Here is a 22,743-nt window from a genome sequence, read left to right as displayed (position 1 = left end):
TTGAGATATTTGCAGACAGCTATTAAGTTTCCTCTCTGTTTTCTTTTTTTCAAGCTAAACATTCCCAAATCCTGTAACCATTCCTCATCGGACAGTTTATAGACCGGTCACCATTCTGGCTGCTCTTCTCTGAACTTGCTCCAATTTGTTGATGTCTTTTTTTAAGACGTGGTGCTCAGAATTGCAGATGAGGTCTGAGCAAAGAGGAGTAGAGGGTGATAATTACTTCACGTGATCGATGGCTGGACCATATATGACAAGCTTTTCTCCCCCCATTCACCTTTTGTGTCTCCCCTATTTCCTCATAGAATGTAAGCTTACGAGCAGGGCCCCCACTCCTCCTGGTATCTTAATTTTGTTATTTTGTATTCTCATATTGTCTGTACATGTCCCCTCTGAATTGTAAAGCGCTGTGGAATATGTTGGCGCTATAGAAATAAAACTTATTATTATCTGTGCTTCTGTAAATACATTGCACAATTGTGCTTGTCTTTTTGCTGCTGCATCACACTGTTGACTCATGTTCAGTCTGTCATCTATCAGTATGCGATTAGTATATTAGTGGGACTAGATTTGAAAGTGTTCACATTATTTTTTTTCACATAGACTAAGTGATATGGAAGACTACAAAGTAAGCTCTTAGGTTGCATGTACAGCAGCTGACGCAGTGTCAGCCCGCCTGTGGAAATGTGAGTGTGCTCTGCAGGAGAATGCAGCAGTCCGCGCCTACTATCAGGGTTCACTGTGCTACCTACTTTTGCTTTTTTCTCCCTATGAAGAACATTCTGGCCACAGGAACATAAATTGACATGCTGCAGCTTGGAAAGCCGCGCCACATGTAAGTTTACGGAGCAGAGAAAAGAAGCACAGTGGGCAAGAGATTTCTATAAATCCATCCACTGTGCTTGTACTGTAGAACGCAGCATTCTGTATGCAAACAAACATGCTACTTCCAAAACGTTGCAAACACTGACTGTGCAAATACACTGTGTGCAGAATTATTAGGCAAATGAGTATTTTGATCACATGATGCTTTTTATACATGTTGTCCTACTCCAAGCTGTATAGGCTGAGAGCCAACTACCAATTAAGTAAATCAGGTGATGTGCATCTCTGTAATGAGGAGGGGTCTGGTGTAATGACATTAACACTCTATATAAGGTGTGCTTAATTATTAGGCAACTTCCTTTCCTTTGGCAAAATGGGTCAGAAGAGAGATTTGACGGTCTCTGAAAAGTCCAAAATTGTGAGATGTCTTTCAGATGGATGCAGCAGTCTTGAAACTGACAAACTTTTGAAGCGCGATCACCGAACAATCAAGCGTTTCATGGCAAATAGCCAACAGGGTCGTAAGCAGCGTGCTGGGCAAAAAAAAGGCGCAAAATAACTGCCAATGAATTGATGAAAATCAAGCATAAAGCTGCCAAGATGCCATTTGCCACCAGTGTGGCCATATTTCAGAGCTGCAACGTTACTGGAGTATCAAAAAGCACAAGGTGTGCCATATTCAGGGACATGGCAAAGGTAAGGAAGGCTGAAAAACCACCACCTCTGAACAAGAAACATAAGATAAAACGTCAAGACTGGGCCAAGAAATATCTTAAGACTGGTTTTTCAAAGGTTTTATGGACTGATGAAATGAGTGTGACTCTTGATGGGCCAGATGCTGGATCAGTAAAGGGCAGAGAGCTCTACTCCGACTCAGACGCCAGCAAGGTGGAGGTGGGGAACTGGTATGGGCTGGTATCATCAAAGATGAACTTGTGGGACCTTTTTGAATTGAGGATGGAGTGAAGCTCAACTCCCAGACTTACTGCCAGTTTCTGGAAGACAACTTCAAGCAGTGGTACAGGAAGAAGTCGGTATCGTTCAAGAAAAACATGATTTTCATGCAGGACATTGCTCTATCACATGCATCCAACTACTCCACAGCGTTGCTGAAAAGTAAAGATCTAAAAGATGAAAAAAATAATGACATGGCCCCCTTGTTCACCTGATCTGAACCCCATAGAGAACCTGTGGTCCCTCATAAAATGTTAGATCTACAGGGAGGGAAAACAGTGCACCTCTCGGAACAGTGTCTGGGAGGCTGTGGTGGTAATATAATGAAGAGCTAAGGCTGTGGTGCGGGTCAGAGGCCGTTCTCATACCTCCTGTCCATCTGCCACACATTACACACCGGCCAGGTAATACAATGAAGAGCTAAGGCTGTGGTGCGGTCAGAGGCCGTTCTCATACCTCCTGTCCATCTGCCACACATTACACACCGGCCAGGTAATATAATGAAGAGCTAAGGATGTGGTGCGGTCAGAGGCCGTTCTCATACCTCCTGTCCATCTGCCACACATTACACACCGGCCAGGTAATACAATGAAGAGCTAAGGCTGTGGTGGCGGTCAGAGGCCGTTCTCTTACCTCCTGTCCATCTGCCACACATTACACACCGGCCAGGTAATATAATGAAGAGCTAAGGATGTGGTGCGGTCAGAGGCCGTTCTCATACCTCCTGTCCATCTGCCACACATTACACACCGGCCAGGTAATACAATGAAGAGCTAAGGCTGTGGTGCGGTAGAGGCCGTTCTCACACCTCCTGTCCATCTGCCACACATTACACACCGGCCAGGTAATAATATGAAGAGCTAAGGATGTGGTGCGGTCAGAGGCCGTTCTCACACCTCCTGTCCATCTGCCACACATTACACACCGGCCAGGTAATACAATGAAGAGCTGAGGATGTGGTGCAGTCAGAGGCCGTTCTCACACCTCCTGTCCATCTGCCACACATTACACACTGGCCAGGTAATATAATGAAGAGCTAAGGATGTGGTGCGGTCAGAGGCTGTTCTCATACCTCCTGTCCATCTGCCACACATTACACACCGGCCAGGTAATATAATGAAGAGCCAAGGCTGTGGTGCGGTCAGAGGCCGTTCTCATACCTCCTGTCCGTCTGCCACACATTACACACCGGCCAGGTAATATAATGAAGAGCTAAGGATGTGGTGCGGTAGAGGCCGTTCTCATACCTCCTGTCCATCTGCCACACATTACACACCGGCCAGGTAATACAATGAAGAGCTAAGGCTGTGGTGCGGTCAGAGGCCGTTCTCTTACCTCCTGTCCATCTGCCACACATTACACACCGGCCAGGTAATATAATGAAGAGCTAAGGATGTGGTGCGGTCAGAGGCCGTTCTCATACCTCCTGTCCATCTGCCACACATTACACACCGGCCAGGTAATACAATGAAGAGCTAGGCTGTGGTGCGGTCAGAGGCCGTTCTCTTACCTCCTGTCCATCTGCCACACATTACACACCGGCCAGGTAATATAATGAAGAGCTAAGGATGTGGTGCGGTCAGAGGCCGTTCTCATACCTCCTGTCCATCTGCCACACATTACACACCGGCCAGGTAATACAATGAAGAGCTAAGGCTGTGGTGCGGTCAGAGGCCGTTCTCACACCTCCTTTCCATCTGCCACACATTACACACCGGCCAGGTAATAATAATGAAGAGCTAAGGGTGTGGTGCGGTCAGAGGCCGTTCTCACACCTCCTGTCCATCTGCCACACATTACACACCGGCCAGGTAATACAATGAAGAGCTGAGGATGTGGTGCGGTCAGAGGCCGTTCTCATACCTCCTGTCCGTCTGCCACACATTACACACTGGCCAGGTAATATAATGAAGAGCTAAGGATGTGGTGCGGTCAGAGGCCGTTCTCATACCTCCTGTCCGTCTGCCACACATTACACACCGGCCAGGTAATATAATGAAGAGCCAAGGCTGTGGTGCGGTCAGAGGCCGTTTTCATACCTCCTGTCCGTCTGCCACACATTACACACCGGCCAGGTAATATAATGAAGAGCTAAGGATGTGGTGCGGTAGAGGCCGTTCTCATACCTCCTTTCCATCTGCCACACATTACACACCGGCCAGGTAATATAATGAAGAGCTAAGGATGTGGTGCGGTCAGAGGCTGTTCCCACACCTCCTGTCCATCTGCCACACATTACACACCGGCCAGGTAATATAATGAAGAGCTAAGGATGTGGTGCGGTAGAGGCCGTTCTCATACCTCCTTTCCATCTGCCACACATTACACACCGGCCAGGTAATATAATGAAGAGCTAAGGATGTGGTGCGGTCAGAGGCCATTCTCACACGTCCTGTCCATCTGCCACACATTACACACCGGCCAGGTAATATAATGAAGAGCTAAGGCTGTGGTGCGGTCAGAGGCCGTTCTCATACCTCCTGTCCGTCTGCCACACATTACACACCGGCCAGGTAATAATATGAAGAGCTAAGGATGTGGTGCGGTCAGAGGCCGTTCTCATACCTCCTGTCCATCTGCCACACATTACACACCGGCCAGGTAATACAATGAAGAGCTAAGGATGTGGTGCGGTCAGAGGCCGTTCTCATACCTCCTGTCCATCTGCCACACATTACACACCGACCAGGTAATACAATGAAGAGCTAAGGATGTGGTGCGGTCAGAGGCCGTTCTCATACCTCCTGTCCATCTGCCACACATTACACACCGACCAGGTAATACAATGAAGAGCTAAGGATGTGGTGCGGTCAGAGGCTGTTCTCACACCTCCTGTCCGTCTGCCACACATTACACACCGGCCAGGTAATATAATGAAGAGCTAAGACTGTGGTGCGGTCAGAGGCCGTTCTCACACCTCCTGTCCATCTGCCACACATTACACACCGGCCAGGTAATATAATGAAGAGCTGAGGATGTGGTGGGGTCAGAGGCCGTTCTCATACCTCCTGTCCGTCTGCCACACATTACACACCGGCCAGGTAATATAATGAAGAGCTAAGGCTGTGGTGCGGTCAGAGGCCGTTCTCATACCTCCTGTCCGTCTGCCACACATTACACACCGGCCAGGTAATATAATGAAGAGGTAAGGATGTGGTGCGGTCAGAGGCCGTTCTCACACCTCCTGTCCATCTGCCACACATTACACACCGGCCAGGTAATATAATGAAGAGCTAAGGCTGTGGTGCGGTAGAGGCCGTTCTCATACCTCCTGTCCGACTGCCACACATTACACACTGGCCAGGTAATATAATGAAGAGCTAAGGATGTGGTGCGGTCAGAGGCTGTTCTCACACCTCCTGTCCGTCTGCCACACATTACACACCGGCCACTGTCACAGGTCTGGGAAGTTAACGAACAGCAATCCCATCTTTAGGCCCTGTGCGCACGCTGCGTATTTTGCCACGTTTTTTGGTGGTTTGTTGCCCAAAACTGCATGCATTGTCTTCCCCAGCAAAGTCTGTGAGAACTCAGACAGGCTGTGCACACGTCGCTTCTTTGTTCCTTGCAATTTTTGTGGAAGGAAAAAGCAGCAGCATGTCACTTCTTTCTGTGTTTTGGAGGACTGGCAGATCAATCCCCCGCTGGCTCCAGGTCAGCGTGGGATTGATCCCCGGTGTCTGGTCAGATGCTGGTCCCCATAAAAAGTCTATGGGGACCAGAATCCGGCACAAAGCAGTAGGAGCAAGCACTTCATACTCACTGATCACCGGCGCGGCTGTCACACTGCTCCTGCGGCCTCTCATTCTTCTTCCTGAGCTGCTCATTAGGCTCATACATATTCACGGCTTCCCCTGCCCACTGGTGGCTGTGATTGGTTGCAGTCAGATGCACCCCCACACTGACTGACAGCTGTCTGACTGCAATTAATCACAGCCGCCGGTGGGTCTATATTGTACAGTAAAATAACAGCGTGCAGTCCCCTCAATTTTGATACCCAGCCAAGATAAAGCCTCACAACTGGTGGCTGGTATTCTCAGACTGGGGATGCCTATGGTTATTAGCCTGCCCCCCCAGCCTAAAAATATCAGCCTGCAGCCTCCCGGATTGCTGCATCCATTAGATGTGACAATCCCAGCACTTTACCTGGATCATCTTGATTGCCCTGGTGTGATGGTAATCGGGGTAATAAGGAGTTAATAGCAGCCCATAGCTGCCACTAAGTCCTAAATTAGTGATGGTAGCATCTGAGACCCCATAGAAGAGAGGAAATCCAGAAACAGCTTAATTAAAAGAAACTTTATTAAAGACAGTGGGAAAAAAAGGACACCCTGTCCATCACCGCATCTCACACAGATGACTGCTCTTACATGACAATATCAAAGTGAATGCGGCCACTTATAAAACCCACACAACCTCTGAGGGGGGAACAAACACCGTCACCGAATCATCACATCACCAAGACACGAGCAAATGACAACTTACACTGATAGAAGATTACAAGAAGCATCAATACAAACATTATATAAGTACACCCCATATAATACACAGTACAGAGAATATACAAGTACACCCCATATAATACACAGTACAGGGAATATATAAGTACACCCCATATAATACACAGTACAGAGAATATACACAGAGAAGCATCAATACAAACATTATATAAGTACACCCCATATAATAGACAGCACAGAGAATATATAAGTACACCCCATATAATACACAGCACAGAGAATATATAAGTACACCCCATATAATACACAGCACAGAGAATATATAAGTACACCCCATATAATACACAGCACAGAGAATATATAAGTATACCCCATATAATACACAGTACAGAGAATATATAAGTACACCCCATATAATACACAGCACAGAGAATATATAAGTACACCCCATATAATACACAGTGCAGAGAATATATAAGTACACCCCATATAATACACAGCACAGAGAATATATAAGTACACCCCATATAATACACAGTGCAGAGAATATATACACAGAGATATCCTCTTATGTCACTTGTGGGATTCTCTTCAATAGATGAAACCTTCATATTCCGTGGATGAGGAAGAATTCTCTGTGGAGCCGACATTGCCCCGAACTCTATAAAGAAAAATGACCAATAATTAGTAATAATAATAATAATAATAATAATAATAATAATGCCACAAATTCCCATAAACTGTGTATAATGAATGTGCTGATAATCACCTGCTAATAAACCCATCAGTATCAGTCACAGATCATTGTGGAATTCAGCCCTTTGTGATCTCTGGCTCCAGCTTTAATATCCAATGGGCTTCCCTTATATACAGTGACCGCTCCAATCCCCTCCTCCTGGATCTATCCCCCCCCCCCCGCTCCATGCCTCTAACGGGAAAAGAGGAAAGGGACACCGGGTGCTGCTCTGCGACTCCCCCACAGAGCATTGCATTCCCCCCCCCTTCCCCCAGGCAGAGCATCGCACCCTCTCTCTCCCCCCCCTTCCCACAGGCAGAGCATCGCACCCTCTCTCTCCCCCCCTTCCCACAGGCAGAGCATCGCACCCTCTCTCTCCCCCCCTTCCCACAGGCAGAGCATAGCACCCTCTCTCTCCCCCCTTCCCACAGGCAGAGCATCGCACCCTCTCTCTCCCAATTCCCACAGGCAGAGCATCGCACCCTCTCTCTCCCCCTTCCCACAGGCAGAGCATCGCACCCTCTCTCTCCCCCTTCCCACAGGCAGAGCATCGCACCCTCTCGCTCCCCCTTCCCACAGGCAGAGCATCGCACCCTCTCTCTCCCCCTTCCCACAGGCAGAGCATCGCACCCTCTCTCTCCCCCTTCCCACAGGCAGAGCATCGCACCCTCTCTCTCCCCCTTCCCACAGGCAGAGCATCGCACCCTCTCTCTCCCCCTTCCCACAGGCAGAGCATCGCACCCTCTCTCTCCCCCTTCCCACAGGCAGAGCATCGCACCCTCTCTCTCCCCCTTCCCACAGGCAGAGCATCGCACCCTCTCTCTCCCCCTTCCCACAGGCAGAGCATCGCACCCTCTCTCTCCCCCTTCCCACAGGCAGAGCATCGCACCCTCTCTCTCCCCCTCTTCCCGCAGGCAGAGCATCGCACCCTCTCTCTCCCCCTTCCCACAGGCAGAGCATCGCACCCTCTCTCTCCCCCTTCCCACAGGCAGAGCATCGCACCCTCTCTCTCCCCCTTCCCACAGGCAGAGCATCGCACCCTCTCTCTCCCCCTTCCCACAGGCAGAGCATCGCACCCTCTCTCTCCCCCTTCCCACAGGCAGAGCATCGCACCCTCTCTCTCCCCCTTCCCACAGGCAGAGCATCGCACCCTCTCTCTCCCCCTTCCCACAGGCAGAGCATCGCACCCTCTCTCTCCCCCTTCCCACAGGCAGAGCATCGCACCCTCTCTCTCCCCCTCTTCCCGCAGGCAGAGCATCGCACCCTCTCTCTCCCCCTTCCCACAGGCAGAGCATCGCACCCTCTCTCTCCCCCTTCCCACAGGCAGAGCATCGCACCCTCTCTCTCCCCCCTTCCCACAGGCAGAGCATCGCACCCTCTCTCTCCCCCTCTTCCCGCAGGCAGAGCATCGCACCCTCTCTCTCCCCCTTCCCACAGGCAGAGCATCGCACCCTCTCTCTCCCCCCCCTTCCCACAGGCAGAGCATCGCACCCTCTCTCCCCCTTCCCACAGGCAGAGCATCGCACCCTCTCTCTCCCCCTTCCCACAGGCAGAGCATCGCACCCTCTCTTCCCACGGTCAGAGCATCACACCTACTGCTGCACACTATTGCACCCAGAGACGGTGACCTACAATCCCTTTTTTATTTCCCCCTGAGGCTCATATATGATAATCTCCATCAGATATTACCTCCTGTTACATCACACCCAGGGCTGGAAACAGCAGAAGCAGGGAAGAGGGGAAACATCCTGCTACTTGTACGGCAACTGCGCACTGACTGCCGGGAACTACAGGCTCCTCCCACACAAGAGGCCGGTCACATGGGCGTGACGTCAGCAGAGGTCCTTCTGGCCACTGGGATCTAGCCTCTACCGTGGAGGTAGGTGCAGGGTCTCTGTTATTTTGGGGTCATCACTATTATTAACCCCTTCATGTCTTGGCTATTTTTAGCTTTAACCAGTTCAGGACCAGTTTCCATATTGTTTTGATACAGGTCAAATATATCTTTGTACCGTGTTAGCCAGTAGAGATAAGGGAGATGCTAGAATGTACGGGCTCCTGCCCAGTATGACATAACTTGTCAGGGTGCAGGGGGGGGCGAAGCCACAGGATGGAAAGGTGCAGGGGGGGGACGAAGCCACAGGAGAGGGGTGCAGGGGGCTGAAGCCACAGGAGGGGTGTGCAGGGGGGGCGAAGCCACAGGAGAGGGGTTCAGGGGGGGCGAAGCCACAGGAGAGGGAGGGCAAAGCCACAGGATGGGAGGGTGCAGGGGGGGGGCGAAGCCACAGGAGAGGGGTGTAGGGGGGGGCAAAGCCACAGGAGAGGGGTGCAGGGGGGGCGAAGCCACAGGAGAGGGGTGTAGGGGGGGGCAAAGCCACAGGAGAGGGGTGCAGGGGGGGGGGCGAAGCCACAGGAGGCAGGTGCAGGGGGCGAAGCCACAGGTGGAGGGTGCAGGGGGGGCAAAGCCACAGGAGGGGGGTGCAGGGGGGGCAAAGCCACAGGAGGGGGGGAGAAGCCCCTCTTGCATGATTACAGTAGACAGGGAGACATTGTCATGCCCCCAACCAAGCTGGTCACGCCCACTAACCTGATAGGAGCCGTACATTCTAGACTCAGCCATAGAGATAAAAAAAAAAATGTTTTTAAAGAACTGAAGTCCTCATTGGTTGATGCCTTTTAATGGCTAACTGAAAAGATGGTAATAATAGCAGCTCCAGACTACTCAGGTCTCTTCATCAGGCTCAGTATAACACAAAATCTGAAGAGTCACATATTTATACACAACAGGACATAGAATAGAGCAGTAAATAAGACAAGTCATGTGAAGCAGAACGATCAGTATGGCAAGGGGACAATCAGTTGTGGCAGTAATTATTGCAGCAGTTCATACATAAGGAGGGGGAAAGTTTTATTGTCCTCTGATTGAGGTCTAGTCCAGAGTTGTGATGCCCCCAGATGCTCAAAGGAGCACATTTCTTAATTGATGTAAAAAGACATACATCCTTGTGACACCTTTATTTCTGCTTACCGGAGTCTTCTTCAGAAGACTGGAACAGCAATGGGAAGCAAAATGGCACCACGATATGCAAATCTTTTCATGGCCAAGCTTGAGAGTGACTTGTTATCCTCTTGTCCTATCAGGCCTCTGGCCTACTACCGTTACATTGACGATATTTTAATCATCTGGACAGAGCCTGAGGAGCAGCTGAAGATGTTCCATGAACACTTTAATCAGTTTCATCCCACCATCAACCTAACACTCACCTACTCCTGCATTGAAATAAACTTCTTGGACAACATTATTAAACTACGGAACAATGAAATAGAGACCTCCCTGTACCAGAAGCCAATTGACCGTTCAACATACCTGAAATGGGACAGTTTTCAACCAAAACACATAAACTATAGTGTACAGTCAGGCCATCAGGTACAATCGGATATGTTCCAACACTACAGATAGAGACAATTATCTTGAGGGCTTCAGAAAGACCTTTTTGAATCAAGGCTACCCCCCAAGAACAATTGAAAACCAGATTACAAGAGCCACCAGAATATCAAGAAACCATCTCCTACATTATAAAACTAAAGAAGAAAACAACCGGGTCCCTCTTGTAATCACCTACAATCCAAATCTGGATGTGTTAAGAGGAGCTGCACGGAAACTACAACCATTACTTCAAAGAGATGCCCGATTAATATCTATTTTTCCAGACCTCCCACTTCTGTGTTTTAGGCAGCCCCCGAATCCAAGAAGCATCATTGTCAGATCCTCTCCAACAACAACAGGAACATTTCCCTGCAACCAGAAAAAATGTAAGACCTGTCCATTAATATTGACAACGGACAAGATAAAGATTCCCAGATCACATCAGGACTACAAGATCCCAGGGACCTTCAGCTGCACCACAACCAATGGGGTGTACTTAATTATATGTACCAAATGTCCAACTGGGGTCTGTATGTAGGGGAGACAGGACAACAGCTCAGGACAAGGATGAATTCTTATCGCTACACAATTAGAGAAAAAAAGGATGGATCTACCTGTGGCCAAACATTTCTGTAACTCAGACCACAGCATCATGGACATGAAATTGCTGGTATTGAAAGGAAACTTCAAAACCGACAGACACAGAAGAGTCTGGGAATACAAACGTATGATGACTGGTGACACATTCAGAGCAGGAATGAAGGGGTCACATGGATTTACGTCTTTTTACATCAATTAAGAAATGTGTTCCTCAGAGCATCTGGAAGCATCACAACTCTGGACCAGACCCCAATCAGAGGACAATAAAACTTTCACACTCCTTATCTATGAACTGCTCCAATATTTACTGCCACAACTGATTGTCCCCTTCCCATATTGATAGTTCTGCTTCACATAACTTTTCTTATTTACTGCACTATTCTATGTCCTGTTGTGTATAAATATGTGACTCTTCAGATTTTGTGTTATACTGAGCCTGATGAAGAGACCTGAGTAGTCTGTAAAGCTGCTACTATTACCATCTTTTCAGTTAGCCATTAAAAGGCATCAACCACCCAGGACTCTCAGTTCTTTTAAACAATTTTTTTTATCATATTGATTGGTACATTCAGGTTAATGATTTGTGAAAATCTTTTTTTTGTTCGGATTTTCCAGAAGATTTTGTGTCTTTTTTCGTGATTTTCTCGGCTTTATTTTCCTGTTCCTGTCGTCGTCTTTATTTGTTTGTTTGCTTTTATGGAGATGCTGAAGTCGGTTTCTCATTCGGGTTTTTTCTGTTCTTTTTTTTTTTTTTTAACAGGTTTAACAACAAAAATATAAAATGAATAATCCCCTGCAATGTGGAGCCTGAATGTGAATACACTGAAAAGGATCAACAAAAATGATAAAACTGGCACAAAAATGGGCATCAAAGTGGCACCGAAGGGTGTTGTGGAAAGGGTTAAATGGCCTTGGATCACTGATCTATATAGGTAATTTGAGAATAGACTGAAATCAGAGAACAATGGCGGCTTTCCCTTTATGATTACTAATTAGTGACACAAACCCATTTCCATCAGCCGGAAGAGAACTTTACAGAACACCAGTTACTTATTCACATCTGGGAAAATTGGCTATTTGCTCACTTTGGTGCCAGTTCTGATGCCCAGAACCCATTTGGGCCGGGCTGGAGTGACCTGAGTTAGATGCGAGACATCACTATATAATGGTGGTGTGAGATCAGTGACCCAAAGTCATTTAACCCTTTCAACTACGCTTTTCAGTGCCCACTTTCATGCCCAATTTATCCTAGTTTTATAGTTTTTGTAGCTGCTGTTAAGTGTATTCACATCCGGGCTCTTCGCTGTATTGTACTTTATTATTGTGATTTTTTTTTTTACGTTTGTTGTTAAACCTGTAAAAAGAAAAACAGTGAAAAAATCCAAATAAGAAATCAACTTCAGCCCCGAATAAGAAACTGGACCAATAAGAAACCATCTTCAGCATCGGGTTTTTATTGCTGATGTCGAGCGAAACTGGTGGGAAATAAGGGAAATGTCTGTTATTACCACATATATACCCTGCCCCCGCAGTGACTGACAGCCGCTCAGCATTAGAACCTGCTGTCAGTCAGTGCTGATAGCATGGTTTACTGAGTGGAGATTAAAACTGCATCGGTGCCACCCCTATGACTGAAAGCTGGATGCTGTCATAATATATGTTGTTAGAGTTAAAGAAATTTGGGATCTAAGTAACTTTAAGGTCAATTATGGAAAATCAGAAGCCTTGAATGTTTCTCTGAGCCCCACGGCGGTATCTATGGCCAAAACTAGCTTCCCTTTTAAGTGGCAGTCCAGGGCAATCCAATTTGTTAGGTATCTACATCTCTGCTATTCTAGACTCCCTCTACTCCATGAACTATCAGGCGCTTTTCTCATATACTGTAAGGGATCTTCTAGCATATCATAAAAAAATCATCTCTTAGCTCGGGCGTATTAACACATTCAAAATGGATATACTCCCTCGGTTCTTATATTTGTTCCAAGCAGTCCCAATACTCCCTCTCACCAGTTTTTTCCACACTTTGAAGTCCGCCCTGCATAAATTTATTATATGGGGACACTCTAGAGCCAGGATTAAGTATCAGACACTCACACGCCCTACCTCTAAAGGTGCCATGGGTCTCCCAGACTTCCGTAGATATCATCTCTAGTGCACGTGTTTGACTGTCATTTCCATGCAGACACTAAAAAGTGGGCTGCCCTGGAACAGGGACGTACATCAATGCCCCTAAAATATATACAGAGGCTGGGGACATGGGACAGGGTGCACACAGGAATGGCAGATATCTTGACTAAAACCACATTGAAAGTTTGGGATTGGATGAAAGAGTTCCATGGTTGGACCCTCTCTTCTGTTATCCCCAAATTTCTCCAACCTGGAATTTTCACCAGGCATCTCGTGAAACACATTCTTACGTTGGAATGTGGAGGATGACTGTCATATTTACGACATATTACAGAGAACTAATATTATGCCGTATACTGATATGCAGAACTTAGAACCCCCCTCAGTCATTGTGGTTGGCCCTCACCTAATAGTACACTTTCCTTTTTGAGAAACTATTGTGGCGCCCCTGACCTGGTCAGGCATCACTGAGTACTGCACCCATGCTGGGGACAGTACAAAACAGGTAATCCAGAAGGCTGACCGAGGTGTGACTACACAGGCGCATAGTGATCAGGTCTCACACATGTACCTTTGGGAGGACCCCTGGGGATCCCAGGAGGGGGCGAGGCCTCCATCTCCACTCAAGGGGTGTGGTAGAGAGCCTGATTGCTAGGTGACGTAGGCAGGCACAAAGGGAAAAGAGAAGGAGGAGTAGGAGTCTGAAGCAGAGTGTGGAGGAGTGAGGAGCATGGAAGTGGAGCTCAGACAGGAGCAGAAGTGCAGGTCCCACAAGTGAGCCGGTTTAGTGTGCAGCTCAGGGAGAGCAGAAGCAGCCCCTGGAGCTGTTGCAGTCTAACAGCGTCCGCGCAGTGACTACCGACGGGGGAGAACGGTCACCTGGTAGTGCTGCCCGAAATCCACCCACGGCTAAAGAGAGAGCAACGGAGTGGAGAGTAAGGAGACTGTCAGGGAGATACCAGGCCCAACCGGGTAGCAGGTCCCAGTGCAGGGATGGATCCACCTGTCCTTTGCCAAACCTGCATGAGGGGGCACTTTACACCCCCAAGACAACACTACAGAGTCCGCAGCCACGTAGCAAAGTGAGGGCCCATAGCTCACAGGAGGCAAGCAGCCGGAGTGATCTGGTCCAGGCTACAAGCAAACGGGCCAAAAGGAAGGGGAGAGAGGCACCAGCAACTTCCCTGGGCGACCCCAGCAGGGCTTCAAGCAGGGGTTACCCCAAAACGCAAAGGGCTAAGGAAGGCGAGTCGGTAGCCACCCTCATCAGTCAGCCTGAAGGACACCTGGTTCCAGCCTGGTTCATCCCAGCTACGCCCGGGTTACTCACCCTGCCACCCTCAGTGAGTAAAACCCTTGAAAGACATTCTGCTTGTGCGTGTGAGTCATTCTGCGACTTGTAGTTCCACACACCTACACGGGGCCCTGGGGCATGCCTCACTCTCAGGAGGCTATTACAACTGACTGCACCCACTATCAGCCCCAGGCACCCCTAACCTGCAGTGGCGGTCTCCACTGACCGCAATTCTGAGAGTGGCGTCACGACAATCAAAATAGAGGATTTCCTACCTGTGACAAGATCCAGCCGCGTGGAGTCCCTGAAGGTAATGCACAGCTGCACCGACACCGCACCTCGGGGCCCCACATTCCTGGCGTCACGAACAGGATAAGGACTAGACCTGTTCAGACAGGTGACCATGTGCCTGGGCGGTCCGCTTGAAAAATTGGAAGCGCCGCCATATTGCCACCATGAAAAGCGCGCTGAAAAACAACAGCAGCCCGCGCTGGGAGAAGTTACCGCCCACGAAGAGGTGTGGCTACCCAGAGATCCCCTGCAGAGTCCTGGTCTCGCAAGTGATGAGAGCGGAGGCGTTCAGAGACGTCGGGAAAGAAAGGGAGCCAGAAGCCTGCTACTAGAAGGAGACGCAGAGGAAATGGCGTCTGAACGCAGAGACCCAGAGCCAGGCTCCGCTGCCTGGTGGTATCGGGAACTTACCCAGTTCTGCGACCAACTGGAGGCCAGGGTCGTATGGCAGATCAGAGAGGGACGCACGGAGCTTCTGGAGATGGCTGCAGCGGTTCAGGCCTACGAGAGGGGAACCGCACGACGGGTGCCAGACCGAGCAGCGACGACTCAGACCCCGATGATGCCACCGATGGGTGAGTCCCGGGTTGCCCCGGCCAGCGCGAGTGCCCCGACCCCTACTGCCACGCCCGCGGTCCTTGAAGAGGCGCCCGGCAACGCTGAATCAGGCCGCAGAAGCGCCCAGCCCGGCCCGCACCGATCCCATCGCAGCTGCGACGCCAATCCAGACCGCCGCGGCGATGCCCTGCCCGGCCCGCAAAGATCCGGCTGCCACCGCGACCCTCCTCCACGCCGCAGGTGTGACGCTGACCCAGGCCGCCGCCATGCTAGACCCGGCCCGCCAAGACCCCACCGCAGCAGCGACGCTCGTCCGCGCCGCCAGTGAGGCGCTGAACCAGGCCGCAGCCACGTCAGGTGCGGCCCACCAAGTTCAGATTGCTGCAGCGACGCCCAGCCCGGCCCGCCAAGAACCGGCCGCAACAGCGACGCTGATCCAGGCCGCTGCAGCGACGCCCAGCCCGGCCCGCCAAGAACCGGCCGCAACAGCGACGCTGATCCAGGCCGCTGCAGCGACGCCCAGCTCGTCCCGCCAAGACCAGGCCGCCGCCATGCCAGGCTCGGCCCGCCAAGACAAGACTGTACCATTATTTACCCCGGCCTGCAAGGCCAGAGCAGACACCGCTCCTCAGCCCAAGGAAGTCCCTGCTGGAAAGTCCATGTTGGGGGAGGACCCCGAATACTGGAAGCTGAAGGCTGATCTAGAGGCCCACTTCCCAAAGGAGATGGTGGACCGGTATCTGCTCCCCCCGCACACCCACAGGAAGACTCCTGCAACATCCACGCCAAAGAGTCCACCGCCCTGGCCTGCTGATGAACATCCATCCCTAGCGCTGCCACAAGAGGAGTGCTCAGAAGAACTAAGGGGGAGGGGAGGCCAGAAAGCTGAGAAGCTGACTCCAGAGCCATCAGCAGTGGATGCAGCACCAGTTCAAGAGCCAGAGATGCTGCCGTACTCCCGCTGGGATGAAGAGGGTCCGACATCCTCCGCTGAAGAAGATCTGTCCAGATACATCACCTGGGAGCCTGCAAGCGGTGAGGTGGCAGTCAGGCAGGACCCAGCCCGCAGGACACGGCGCCGCAGTAGGACAAGGGATCCCCCTGCACAGCAGTCTTCTGAGGAGAAGGACGAGGTCACGGCCAGAGACTTAGAGGAAAAGCGGTCCTTGAGGAGAGCCAAATCCCAGGTCAGAGGCCCACTTTGTCGAGGAGTTGTAGAAGACTTCAGTCTAAAGTCTGGATATGGCTTTATAGTAGCACCTGGTGTAAAGGAAGGCATCTTTGTGAACAGAAGGGATGTAAGAGCACATTTACCTAGAGGACATCCAGGAAGAAACCTACAGATAGGAGACCCAGTAGAATTCACAAAGCACCAAGGAGAACGCGGATGGTACGCACTAGATGTCACACCATGCCCCAGAAGTCCCTACAGAAACCCTGCTGTCTTAACACTACAAGATACAGAAGAAGAGGAAAGAAAAGATAAAGAACCCATTGATGAGACCACTACAGATGACGACAGAGATGGAGAAAGCAACAGGTGCCACAGCCCTACAGGCCCAAGCCCTGGTGAGGAGGAATCTGTGTAAAGCAAGTAAAGTACAGAAGTTACAAGTTTTGACAAGTTTTGCAACGTTTACATGTTCAAGAAATGTGCCCACATGAACTAATGTGAGAAACCTCTTTTTGCACTCTGAAAAATGAACCTTAAGGCTATGAACTGGCTATAGCCACAAACTCTCGCAGTGTACATAGTTACCTCAGAGGTACCACCACCAGAGCCAGCCTGTTTAGGGGCCTGGCTCGCCTGCAACCAGGGAGCACGCCTGTTTATGGGGCCTGGATCTCCACCACAAAGAGGGTACCTGGTCGGCACCAACTGTGGAGGCCGCCTCTACATCCTGCCAGAAGAGGCTGAAGGCGCGGCTCCACCAGGCCAGGTATACCCTGAAACCACCAGACCATGAAAGCCGCCTCTACATCCTGCCAGAAGTGGCTGAAGGCGCGGCCAACGGGAGAGGCAGATTGGAGGAAAGGTCTGGGGAAACGGATGGCCCAGACCTGGTTACCAAAAGAAACCGGTGACCTGCCTCCTGAGAGGGTTTTGGGTGGGTTAACGGACTTGTGGGTGGAGGGTGGTGATGTATGGTACCTGGTGGTTTTAAAATGTTTTACTGTTTTACGCATTTTAAAATGTTGTCTTGCAGCCCGAGGACGTGCTGGTGATAACTAAGGGGGAATGTGGCGCCCCTGACCTGGTCAGGCACCACTGAGTACTGCACCCATGCTGGGGACAGTACAAAACAGGTAATCCAGAAGGCTGACCGAGGTGTGACTACACAGGCGCATAGTGATCAGGTCTCACACATGTACCTTTGGGAGGACCCCTGGGGATCCCAGGAGGGGGCAAGGCCTCCATCTCCACTCAAGGGGTGTGGTAGAGAGCCTGGTTGCTAGGTGACGTAGGCAGGCACAAAGGGAAAAGAGAAGGAGGAGTAGGAGTCTGAAGCAGAGTGTGGAGGAGTGAGGAGCATGGAAGTGGAGCTCAGACAGGAGCAGAAGTGCAGGTCCCACAAGTGAGCCGGTTTAGTGTGCAGCTCAGGGAGAGCAGAAGCAGCCCCTGGAGCTGTTGCAGTCTAACAGCGTCCGCGCAGTGACTACCGACGGGGGAGAACGGTCACCTGGTAGTGCTGCCCGAAATCCACCCACGGCTAAAGAGAGAGCAACGGAGTGGAGAGTAAGGAGACTGTCAGGGAGATACCAGGCCCAACCGGGTAGCAGGTCCCAGTGCAGGGATAGATCCACCTGTCCTTTGCCAAACCTGCATGAGGGGGCACTTTACACCCCCAAGACAACACTACAGAGTCCGCAGCCACGTAGCAAAGTGAGGGCCCATAGCTCACAGGAGGCAAGCAGCCGGAGTGATCTGGTCCAGGCTACAAGCAAACGGGCCAAAAGGAAGGGGAGAGAGGCACCAGCAACTTCCCTGGGCGACCCCAGCAGGGCTTCAAGCAGGGGTTACCCCAAAACGCAAAGGGCTAAGGAAGGCAAGTCGGTAGCCACCCTCATCAGTTAGCCTGAAGGACACCTGGTTCCAGCCTGGTTCATCCCAGCTACGCCCGGGTTACTCACCCTGCCACCCTCAGTGAGTAAAACCCTTGAAAGACATTCTGCTTGTGCGTGTGAGTCATTCTGCGACTTGTAGTTCCACACACCTACACGGGGCCCTGGGGCATGCCTCACTCTCAGGAGGCTATTACAACTGACTGCACCCACTATCAGCCCCAGGCACCCCTAACCTGCAGTGGCGGTCTCCACTGACCGCAATTCTGAGAGTGGCGTCACGACAATCAAAATAGAGGATTTCCTACCTGTGACAAGATCCAGCCGCGTGGAGTCCCTGAAGGTAATGCACAGCTGCACCGACACCGCACCTCGGGGCCCCACACTATTCTTACAGGACACCATACCTCTCTGTTACATCTCGTGGCTCTCCTGAGGCAAGGACTGAGGCAGTCTCCCATTCCTTGCCTGCCACGAGCACTCCTGCTCAGCAGCGCCGAAGGTCTGCCAGACTGCGCAGTGTGCAGGAGATACCTTCTCAGAGAGGCAGCAGAAGGGTGACACCTAGTGGTTCTCCTGTTACAAGGAGTGAAGCGGTCTCCCATTCCTGGCCTGCCGCAGACTCTCCTGCTCAGCGGCCCCGAAGGTCTGCGAGGCTGCGCAATGTGCAGAGGTTTACTGCTCAGGGAAGCAGTGAGATTCCCGTTATCTCTGCACATTGTGAGACCGAGGATCCCGCCTCTATTTCCCAGAGGCAGGAGGGTGAGCATGTGCAATGCGTGGTGGGTCCTGATTCGCTCACTGACGTCACACGGCTTGATGACAAGGCTGGTGACGTGGTGAATCCTGACTGGCCAGGCTGGGACGTCGTGGACCCTGATTGGGTCAAGTCCGTCATCTCCGCCTCGCGCCCGCCCTCGGGTGGAGCTGCACCTCCTTAAAAGCTCCCCCTGCCATCATGGCGGCGCGCGACCGTCCTTCTATGTTTGGATGTCTGGCAGCGTGCTGCCACGCCACTGCTCAGGCATTACTGTCTCTTGTGGGCTTGGCCCTTGCTGCTCCGGCAGTACCTCGTTTGCAGGCCGTGTTCCTGCCTTGCTGCTCCGGCAGTACCCCCGTCAACAGGCCGTGTTCCTGTCCCAGGTGAGCTCCTCAAGTCTCCATTGGACTCACCTGGTTATTGAAAGCACACGTGCGTGGGCACCTCTGTGCTACCCTCGTGCCATATTCTCGTGACTTCCACTGGCACACGTGCGTTGGCACCTCTGTGCTTCCCCGTGCAACAGGTACACCGAGCCGTGAGATCTGTGCCATACAACCCTCAGGGGTTAGGGCAGATCGGTGTACATAGATCGTCTGTGACATTCCAGACGATCGCTAGCAGCAACCCGCTCACTCTTCACCCACCATAGCGGCGGTCCCTTACACCGCACAGTGGACCTTGACCGGCGGAAGCAGTCCATTTCCCATCTTGGAACGCTTCCCCGGGTCCCCCTCGTAACATTACGGTCGCGCCAAAGGTCTGGCTATGGCTGAAGAGCAGCAGCAGTTGCTGCGTTATGTGCAGCAGTTGGAGTCACGATTGGCAGCAGTGGAGCAGTCTTCCTCCGATAAGACTACTCTGACGACAGTCGCCACCCAGGCGGCTACCCAGGCTGTGCTATTGGGCGGAAGGTCTCCTCGCCTTGCGCTTCCAGAGCCCTTTAGCGGCAACAGCTCTGAGTGCCGTGGGTTTATAAACCAGGTTACCACCTACTTAGAGCTGTCCGCGACTCTTTACGCTACCGAGAAGGCGAAGGTAGCCTTCGTCCAGTCCCTGCTCACAGGGAGAGCGCTGAAGTGGTCCACGCCGTTGTGGGAGCGCGGAGATCGTGTGGTGAATAACTTAGCAGCTTATCTTGGGGCCATGAGAATGGTGTTCCTCGGGCCTCAAGTCACCCACGATTCCGCGCTGCGCCTCCTACGACTTCGGCAAGGGTCTGCTTCAGTCGGGGACTTTGCTGTACACTTTAGGACACTGGCCGCAGAGCTGGACTGGCCGGATAAGGTCCTTGTCCCTGTGTTTTGGGAGGGCCTGGCAGGGTTTGTCAAAGACGCACTGGCCACACGTGAGGTGCCTGCCACTTTAGAGTCCTTGATTCAGGTTGCCTCTCGCATAGACATCCGCCAGGCGGAGCGAAGGCTCGAGGTCTCTTCAGCACCCACGTCTTCTCGGCCTAATAAGCGTCTGACTCCCGTCTTCCATCAGACAGGTCCCCCAGCCAGTCCTGTAGGCGACTCCGTGGAGTCAATGGAAGTGTCCAAGGTGGTCTCCTCTGCCCCAGGTTCTCGGTCTTGTGTCATCTGCTTTTCCTGTGGGCAGAGGGGACACATAGCTACCCTATGTCCCAAACCGTCGGGAAAAGACAGCGTCTAGTTTCTATCAGAGGGGGGACTCTAGACGCTACTTCTCCCTCTAGGTTGACTATCAGCGCCCAGTTGCAGTTCGGCACTACTCTCTTCTCTGCCCTGGCTTGCTTGGACTCAGGCGCTGAAGGCAATTTCATCTCGACCTCCCTGGCAACCCGATACTCAGTTCCCCTGGTTCTGTTGCCCAAGCCACTCAGGGTCCGGGTAGTCGACGGGTCCATACTACTCGATCCTATCACCCAGATCACCATCCCTCTCAGGATGGATGTACCACCGGGACACCATGAGCAGGTGTCCTTCCTGGTGCTTCCAGGGGGGACGGATGAGATCCTACTGGGTCTTCCCTGGTTGAGACAGCATGCTCCTATACTCAACTGGGCAACAGGGGAGATCTCATCCTGGGCAGGATCCTGTAGAGAGCACCTCGTGACTACCGAACCACCCGCTACCATTAGGTCGGTTGGGTCCTCAGGGAATACTGAGGGGCCGGGTTTACCGACACCTTATGAGGCCTACAGGGATGTCTTTTCCAAAAGGGCCGCAGATACTCTTCCTCCCCACCGGCCATATGATTGCCGAATAGACCTGAAGCCAGGCTCCGAGCCCCCTAGGGGCAGAGTGTATCCACTCTCAGCCTCCGTCTCTGGAGCAATGTCCAAATATATTCAGGACAGCCTGGCGAAGGGGTTCATTCGCAAGTCTATTTCACCGGCTGGTGCAGGGTTCTTTTTTGTGCAGAAGAAGGAAGGGGATCTGCGCCCCTGTATCGATTACAGGGGATTAAATGCAATCACAATCAAGAACAAATACCCTTTGCCCCTCATTACTGAGCTATTTGATCGATTCCGCGGGGCAAAGGTCTTCACAAAGCTGGATCTACGCGGGGCGTATAATCTAGTGCGAGTCCGAAAGGGCGATGAGTGGAAGACCGCCTTTAACACCAGGGACGGTCACTACGAGTATCTAGTAATGCCCTTCGGACTCTGCAATGCCCCCGCCGTATTTCAAGACTTTGTGAATGACATTTTCCGGGATTTGTATCTTTCCGTGGTTGCATACCTGGATGACATTCTTATCTTCTCCCCCGATCTTACCACCCATCGGAGGGATGTCATCCGAGTACTTAAGAGGCTCCGCACCCATTCGTTATATGCTAAGCTGGAAAAGTGCGTTTTTGAACAGGAATGCTTGCCGTTCCTGGGGTACATAGTGTCCAGTCAGGGGTTAGCAATGGATCCGGGGAAGTTGGAGACAGTGATGAACTGGCCTGAGCCCCGCTCGCTGAAGGCGATCCAGCGATTCTTGGGGTTTATCAATTATTATCGCCAGTTCATTCCCAACTTCTCGACGGTGGCAGCACTTATTATTGCCCTTACCCGCAAGGGCGCTAATCCCAAAGCATGGACACGGGAAACGGTAGAGGCATTTCACACTCTCAAAACTCACTTCTCCAGAGCTCCCATCCTTCATCGTCCAGACATCTCCAAACCCTTCCTACTGGAGGTAGACGCCTCTTCGGTCGGTGCAGGTGCAGTCCTGTACCAGAAAAACGAACGAGGAAGGAAACATCCGTGTTTCTCTTTCTCCAAGACCTTTTCTCCGGCCGAGAGGAACTACTCCATAGGGGATAGGGAGTTACTGGCGATGAAACTAGCATTCCAGGAATGGCGGCATCTCCTGGAGGGTGCGAAGCATCCATTTGAGGTTTTTTCTGACCACAAAAACCTCACATACCTCCAGACAGCACAACGCCTGAACCCAAGGCAGGCCCGTTGGTCTTTATTCTTCTCCCGGTTCCGCTTTATTATCCGCCACCTGGCCGGTGAGAAGAACGTACGGGCCGATGCCTTGTCACGTTGTATGGTTGTGTTGGAGGAGGACGAGGAGGAGCCTCGTCTTATACTACCCCCGGACAGCTTGAGGATGGTCACTCCCACTTCTTTGGACCAGGTGCCACCTGGCAAAACCCTCGTTCCCCCTGAACTACGGAACGAGG

General features: G+C 51.6%; 1 long non-coding RNA gene across 1 annotated transcript; it reads right to left on the bottom strand.

The window, feature by feature from the left end:
- Positions 1 to 6,066: 6,066 nt before the first annotated feature.
- Positions 6,067 to 8,748, bottom strand: LOC142261476 (uncharacterized). The gene is made up of 2 exons (XR_012729109.1): positions 8,668 to 8,748; positions 6,067 to 6,903 (listed from the first exon to the last, which is right to left on the bottom strand). It is a non-coding gene; the product is annotated as an uncharacterized LOC142261476 (long non-coding RNA).
- Between the last annotated feature and the right edge of the window lie 13,995 nt (positions 8,749 to 22,743).

Source organism: Anomaloglossus baeobatrachus, unplaced genomic scaffold (genome assembly GCF_048569485.1).
Source record: "Anomaloglossus baeobatrachus isolate aAnoBae1 unplaced genomic scaffold, aAnoBae1.hap1 Scaffold_2255, whole genome shotgun sequence".
Classification (NCBI taxonomy): Eukaryota; Metazoa; Chordata; class Amphibia; order Anura; family Aromobatidae; genus Anomaloglossus; species Anomaloglossus baeobatrachus.
The sequence above is the reverse complement of the archived record's forward strand: the minus strand, read 5'-3'. Positions and strand labels throughout refer to the sequence as shown.